The 7,960-nt window shown below is 44.1% G+C and overlaps 1 protein-coding gene across 7 annotated transcripts in view; it reads right to left on the reverse strand.

The window, feature by feature from the left end:
- The window catches only part of ZNF239 (zinc finger protein 239), a 40,104-nt gene extending 32,161 nt beyond the window's left edge, over positions 1 to 7,943 (reverse strand). For 4 of the 7 annotated variants that reach the window (XR_008957966.1, XR_008957967.1, XR_008957965.1 and 1 more), the window contains exons 1-2: positions 7,859 to 7,943; positions 6,940 to 6,980 (exon numbers count right to left, since the gene is read on the reverse strand). The gene's annotated coding sequence lies outside the window, so the exon portion shown is untranslated. Of the gene's footprint in view, positions 1 to 524; positions 652 to 6,939; positions 6,981 to 7,858 lie in introns of all 7 variants that reach the window. The other 3 variants (XM_057308344.1, XM_057308345.1, XM_044378027.2) reach the window with 3 other exon arrangements.
- Positions 7,944 to 7,960: the final 17 nt, after the last annotated feature.

Here is a 7,960-nt window from a genome sequence, read left to right on the forward strand (position 1 = left end):
AATGGGAAAGACCACAACCATCTGAAAAGGAAGAGGAGGAATAAGTGAACAAAGGTCTATCAGTTTGTGGAAAGTATCCTTTTGATGCCCTGCCTTTCTCCACAGACTTCAGAGAGAACTCAGAATATTTCAAAAGTGACTCCTCTTTCATGTATTAGCCTGGGCTTGTAATTTGCCATGCTGCCTAGCTGATTTCTTTGGAGTTCATTCTCCATTTTATAATGATCTTCACCCTGCTCTGAGAGATTACATCTGGGTAACAGAGGGATCGGGTTAACTGTGTGGAAAGCAAAATCAGTCCCAAGAGATGGTTTTATAAGGAATATGGTTTCTAAGACGACTCAGTAAAAGCTACATTCTCCAATTCTTAAGCCAAATTCTTTGGCTGCTTAAAATAATCAGAAACATCCTTTGTGCTAAAAGGAAACTTTGATTCCTAAACCACAATCCCTGGGGCCCCATCACTATTTAGAACCAAAGAAACAAAGAGTCCAGTCGGCAGGTGTCCAGGCTCATGTTCTTACCTACGGAGACCAACTGGCTGTAGTTCTCCAGCATCACAGCTCGGTGCAGCTTCCTCTGAGTGGGGTCCCGGCAGCCCCGCTCCTCCTCAGTGAAGCCCCCAGAGACATCCTTGAATGTTACTAGTTCCTAAAACATTAAACACATTCCTCCTCAACTGACAACTGTTTGCACAAATGCCCTGGAAGGAATACGGGGCTGGTAGTACTGGACAAGGTGAGAAAGGGACAGAAGAAGTGTACAGTGCAGGCAGCTGAGTCATCTAAGTCAAGTTTTATTGGAACAGCTTTCCTTTCTCACCTGCTTTGCTACTTCTATCCAAATTCTTCCCCTCCTGCTCACAACTCACTCAAGATCAAGCCGTCCAGTTACTGAATCTTTCCTTGTCACTGTCATTTCATGGTCATTGCTGAGTTGTCCTTTCCACCTCATTCCTACCATTATTCTAACAACCCCAACACTCAAGAGAACAATTTGCTGAATGCTCAAACCTCACATTTCTTAATTTCTTTACAGTGCTAATCATCTCTCATTTCTTCACACTCAACCATGACCTGAGCCATTTCACTATGTGGACCACTCTGCTTTTGAAATATTGATCTCTTAATATCCTACTCCTTAAAAACACCTTCCTGATCTTCTTGCTCTTCCTCTTCCATCACACCTGCTTTATCAAGACCACCACCCTCAACTCTTCCTCTTTTTTCCCTCCCAGCCAAAGTATACTTCTGCTCTCAAGTTTTCCCTAGTCCTATCAATCATACATTCTTTCTTGTTCTAAACTAAGTAGCTGAACATTCCTGGAAAAAAGAAAACAGCATACACACACACAAACCATAAGATACTCTCCTTAGGTATTCCCAGATATTTACTTCCAGCCCTGATTCTCCTCACCTCCAGGCTCCAAATCTCTACCTAACGCCTGCACTTGGATGTCTAGGAGGCACTTAACATTTAACAGGCCCCAACGGAATCTCCATCAGTATCTGCTCTTCCCTAGGGGTCCCCACTTTAGTAAATGGCCACACAACCCACCCAATTGCTGAAGCCAGTCTTAGAAGTCATTTTGAGTCTCTCCTCTCTTCCTTACATTTTATCCATCACCAAGTCCTACCTCTAAAATGTATCAGAATCTATCCACTTCTCTCCACCTTGCAGTTATGGTTACAAGCCTCAGCCATCATGAAGTTCCAACTGTACCAACCTCCCAATTTGTCTCTCTGCTTCCACGCTTGCTCCCCAACACAATGAATTTTCCACATACTAGCCAAGATGATCTTTTAAAACATACCACATCAGGCATGAAACCCTCCAAAGGCTTTGCAATGGACATCAGGTAAAATCCAGACCCTTCACCTTGGCCTGCAAGGTTTTACAGACTGGGATCCTGTCATTTCTCCAACCTCAGCCCGAATCACCCTTCCTACGTGTCAAACTCAGGCCCGGTGACCTTGCAGGTCCTTGACAATATCAAACCCATCCCAACTTAGGGCCTTTGCACTGGCTGTCCCCTCTGCCCAGAACGTTCCTTTCCCATATCTTCACACGCCTGGTTCCTCATCATTCAGGTGTCAGCTAAATTGCTACTCCTCAGAGAAGCATTTCCTTGACTGTTTAATCCACAGTGGCACCCAGAAACTATCACTTCTTCTTGTTTTAATTTCTTTGTGCTACTTATGTCTTATCCCATTTTCTTATTTGTTCATTTGCTTTCTTATTTAACTGTCTCTCCCCACTAAGATATATACTCCTTAAAAACAGAGAGATGTTTGATCCTTGCATCCCCAAGGCCTCAAGCAATGCCTGGCATATAATAGGCATATAATAAATAGGTGTTTATTTAGTAACTTCACAGTGACTCTGGTTCCTTCCAGGGTTCTGTTGATGGAGCAACACTTCTCAAACTACCTCTGGTGAAGGACCAGTTTATTTTTAAAAGTTTCTAATATGTTAGACTTTTGTCAGATATTTTTGCAAAATACAATAAAAAAGAGTTACTAAAAATAAAAACCCAGATGTATAAAATACCAATGCCATTTAAAAAATATTAGATTCAACAGACATAATATTTTTAAACACTCTTAGTTTCTCTCCTTATGCCTTTGCAGACTGGTAACAAGCAGTCTGTGGACTGGCATCAGCCTTTGGGCCACACCCTGAAAAGCAGAATGACAGAATACACACAGAATGACCGAGAACCAAGTGAAGCCAAAGAAGCAGCTCAACTCTGGGCCAGGGAAGTACCCAATCACCTTCAGAACTCCGACACCTCAGGCCTGAGGCTGAAGGGGCACTACCCAAGTGCTCCTCAGGAAACTGAAGAAAACCAGGCTGCCTGCAGGAATGACAGCACCACCCTACTTTTCACCAGTGGAGAAGGTAATGATGAGAGAAGGTGGCAGTTTCCTCCCAAGCTCTCTTCTCAAGGTCATGGGTCTCTACTGTGTCTGAGGAGAAAGATATGAGATTGGGCTCAAGAAGCCTCCAAGTCCAGTGGCACCTGGGTGGCTGTTGGTTAAGCGTCCAACTCTTGATATCGGCTCAGGTCCTGGGATTGAGACCCGTGTTGGGCTCCAAGCTCAGTGGGGAGTCTGCTTGAGGATTCTCTTCTTCTGCCTCTACCCCCGCATATACTCTCTCTCTCCCCTCTCTAAAATAAATAAATGTTAAAAAAAAAAAAAAAAGCCTGCAAGTCCCTGCACAAAGGTGGGAGAGAGAAGGGACAGAAGTAGAGGTTGCTGCCTCAGGGAGCCATACACACACACATTAAGACAACAGCGCCTGGGGTACATCAAGCAGTAGAATTAGCCACTGCTTTCAATCAGACTTTCTCCTCAACCTCAGAGAACGAGGTTTCTTTCTGTCCAAGGCTAACCTCTCCCAATGCATTCTAGCTCCAATCCTTTTCTTCCTTCTGAAATTCAAGTCCGTCAATTATCTTTTTTCCCCTTCATTTCTTATCCATTTTTCCACTCAGTCATCTGGATGGTCTAAGACTCCTACCCAACCTCAATAATATTCAAACCACTTCAGATCTTGTCAACTCATCTTCCAAATCTCCCTCCAAATCTCCCTCCAAAGTGTTACCTCTTCTTTATTTTCACTGCCACTGTCCTAGATAAGGCCCTCATTTCTTACCAAGACCACAGTAACTTCTTACCAAGTCTTTAAAATACAAGTTTTGTCATCTTTCAATCCACAGACTGAAAGACAGTCATTAATTTTTTAAGATCTCACAGACAAAGTGGTGGGGAGAATTCCATGCCAAGAATGGAAAGGGCATATATATATATATATATTTTTTTTTTTCTTTCTGAAAGGATATATTGATGGATAACTCTGCAGTAGATTGAAGATTCTTGGATAAGAAATGGTAGGACAGTGGGCCAAATGAAAGGATTCAGTGTGACAAAGGAAAAGGGAAAGAAAATAGTGGTTCTGCTAAAGACAAAGCCGGGAATGAAGGAATCTGAATAATGAAGAGTCGTTCCCATCCCCGCCCCCACCCCTCCCCCAGCTATCAATGGAGCTAATAAGTTACACCCAAGGTGGACTCAGTATCCTGAAGGCCAACCAAAGGGGAAGGTCATGCGACTAGTAGTTTCCTGTTCCCACCCAAGAAATGTCAAACTCTTTAAAACTACATATATCATATGGCTTTCCACTTCCTTTCCAGAGTCCACCCTCGCTGGATCCAACAATTTACTTAGAGGCAGGAAACAGTAATGCTGAAGTCTGGAGGTGGACAAGAGCTGTTGCCACACTGGATTACCTGAAGTCAACCAAATGTCATGCTGTAGTCTAGAATAGCCCTTTACATGCTGCTTCTGTCTTGATTTGTATTTCTCCCATCCATTTTGCAACTCCTTCTAGTTTCAGGACAATCAACAACTGCCTTTCTGAAGCATGAAGATAAGTTAAATGCCTCCTCCTCCAAGATGTCATAGTATTTTTCACATCTCTCTACCAAAGCTATAAAATCTGTCTTCCAAATTGGCTACAAGATTCTAAAGGATAAGGGCCATGTTCTTTTAATCTTTAAATCCCCAGCCAACTAGCTCAACTGACTAGGAATCTAAATGATATCTATATTACATTATATATACATATAAATATATGTAAATTATATATAAATATATATAAAATATAATATTTATAAATTTATAAATTCAAGTTAAATGAATAATGAAAAGATACAAGTAAAACTGAACTTCAAGATCATCAAAGGAAACTCTTAATTTTACAGATGAGAAAACCAAGGCTCGTGATAGTGAACTGACTTACTCAAGGTCATAAAGGGAAGGGTTAAATTGGGACTCCTGCCTTTCAGCAGACTCAAGGACAATGTCTGGTACATAAGAGAACACTCAGTAAGTATCGGTGGAATGAAGTCCTTTCTTTAAAATCAAGTTATGAACATATGCCAGAATCTCAAAATTTCACTGTATTAGCAATCCCCAACTTCGTGATAAATTCTCTTCATTAGGGACCAGGTAGAGGAAAAGGAAGGAAAATACAGAAAGCATAGGGTCTTATTCACATTTATTTCCCCTGAAGCCCTCAATTTGTTTTCAAGGCACCGAGATGGCATTCTCAGGACCTTGAGGCAGGTCCTCAAGGCAGCTTCTAAACCGATTTTTATAAGAGCTCGTGTTCTCTTCCTATGTATATAAGAACTGTATTTGCCAAGCAAAAAGATGGTCTTGCTGGTAGTGGTGTTAAGAAACAATTATTTCTTCCTTAAAATCCAGCCTGATATTTCATTCAAGTAACTTCTGGTGCAACTGACCTGTTTAGTTATGGAGAGGGAACAGCATGGAGTTGGAAGACATGGGGTTTCCTTCTGACTCTGCTGCCCTACAACAAAGGATTTCCCTTAAGCCTTCTCAAGAATTAGAGCTTTCCTCGGTAAAATGCCAGCACCAAGGCAGAGAGGAGGCTTGCTGATCCCTTCCATTTCAAACATTCTATGATTCTAAGTGTCAATCTTGAAGTAACTTTCTAGGAATGGTTTTATAGAGACAAATGAGTAATCAGTTTCTTAAAAAGTGCTAATCGGTAATTTAACAATTTATTGTACCAATTAAACATGTAGATATGTTGGAAAAGGGAATGAAGCAGTCAGCGCATAAAAGACGAATGACCCATCTTACCTACCTTAATGATGCTCACATCGAGTATGTACAGAAATATCTCACAATTATTCCAACAAATCTTTGGATGTACAAAGGCCCATGGGATTAAAAAAATAAAGTGAAATTCTCCTTTTAGTAGGTTTGGGGTTGGGGGGAGTGCCTATGACTTTTTTTTTTATTTTTATTTTTTAAAGATTTTATTTATTTATTTGACAGAGATAGAGACAGCCAGCGAGAGAGGGAACAGAAGCAGGGGGAGTGGGAGAGGAAGAAGCAGGCTCATAGCAGAGGAGCCTGATGTGGGGCTCGATCCCGTAACGCCGGGATCATGCCCTGAGCCGAAGCAGACGCTTAACTGCTGTGCCACCCAGGCGCCCCCATGACTCTTAATTCTTAAAAAAACACCCCAGGTAACCCTGATGAATATCCTGGTTAAGAAGCATTTCTGGGGGGGCGCCTGGGTGGCACAGCGGTTAAGCGTCTGCCTTCGGCTCAGGGCGTAATCCCGCCGTTGTGGGATCGAGCCCCACGTCAGGCTCCTCCGCTATGAGCCTGCTTCTTCCTCTCCCACTCCCCCTGCTTGTGTTCCCTCTCTCGCTGGACGTCTCTATCTCTGTCAAATAAATAAATAAAATCTTAAAAAAAAAAAAAAAAAAGAAGCATTTCTGGGAGTGATTTAGTAACTACTGTGCTGGCATTTAACAAATTTTTTAATGTTTAGTAAATGGTTATTGTTAATATGTGTATTTTATTTTTTTCACACATGGAATCTGCTCATGAAGAAAAGCTCCATAATTTATAACTCTGTTTGTTTTCCTGAGATCACTGAATACTGGCCAGAGCATGTGATAACTGAATAACTTTCAACGTGAGTGAAATGTCTTGGCAGGAAAAGGGTGACTTTGAGAGAGGATCAGGCAAAGATGCTGTGTGGAGTCTTTCAATCGAATAGCTGAGTGCTCTGGGGAGTGGGCCAAGTTCATGGAGGGAGGGTGGTTCAGTGAGAAAGGATGTGGAATTTAAAGTAAGCAACCACCGGTGCAGACTCTGGCAACACCATTCGATAGCTACATGTCCTCAGTATAGTAATGTTCTTACTCCCGTATTTATAAAATGTTAATGTCTCACACTGAAGTCTGACAATAAAAAGAATGTAACAAGCACAGGACCTGACACCAGACAGGCACTCAACTAATGCTGATGTTCTTCCTTTGTTCCAAGCAAGAAAGATTATGTTCATTCTCAGAGAGATGGCATTTTCAGAGAAGAAACCCCAACTCACCTGGAACTTGGTCATTTCCTCCTCTCAGGAAGGACAGAGTCCTGGAAAGGTAGAGTTAGAGAAGAGAAAGAGAAAAAGCCATGAAAATCAAGTCCACCTTGCCAGATACAGACTAGCCAGTCCAGCAAGACTGTAGGAAAAAAGTTACTCTGCTCCTGCTAACCCCTTTTCAGTCAACCCTTCACACACCCTCTCCTGAGACGCCTTCCTAGTCTCCCCAGGCTGCACCTCCCTCGCCTCTCTACAGGTTTTTGGATTAAACAGGCCAAGCCTCCCCGCCAAACCCACGAGGGTGAATAAATTCCGCTGCCCCCAGCCACACTAAGATGTCTATTTCCTCAGGGTTTCTGATTTCTGCTCTAAAGTTCGAGGACGACCAGTAGGAGCTATCGGCTTGGATGCTTTGCCTCAGAATGGACTTTGACTCCCTGAGGCGCTTTCCCCGACCTGCCTCATTTCTGGGGTGAGAGGACAGTGCTGTGGGGACAGAAACCTCGGTCCCTCAAAGAGGCCCCTCTCGGTCGCCTAACGTCCACCGAAAACCGTGGAATAAGGCCAGTCACCGTCACAAAAATGGCCCGTGCGGCCAAGTACGAAGGCTCCAGGCCGGCCGAAGCCAGAGCTCAGCTGGGCGAAAGATGGGCCCCTCGGAGCCTCAGCCACTTCAGAGCTGGGGGGCCGCTCAGAATCAGGAGATCACAGTCAGGGCCCGCGGACACAGCTGCGGCCGCGACGCCCGGACGCACGTGCGACACCGGGCCGCACCTCCTCTAGGTCGCGCGCCCTCCCACAGTGCCCAACCAGGCTTCCGAGTCTCAGCGGCCCTGCACCTCCCCCGAGGCACTCCCACATCCCCACATCTCAGCCACCGGACGCCTCTCTATCCGCTGCGCTTGCTGTCCGGTCCTGCGCGTCTCACCTCCCACGTGGAATCCAATACCTGGAAGAGCAGGGCTCCCAACACTGACCCGCGCCCCCGCCTAAGGCTCGGAACTACAAGTCCCAGAAAACTGGGGGATGG

The sequence above is a fragment of the Ursus arctos genome, unplaced genomic scaffold (genome assembly GCF_023065955.2).
Source record: "Ursus arctos isolate Adak ecotype North America unplaced genomic scaffold, UrsArc2.0 scaffold_7, whole genome shotgun sequence".
Taxonomy (NCBI): Eukaryota; Metazoa; Chordata; class Mammalia; order Carnivora; family Ursidae; genus Ursus; species Ursus arctos.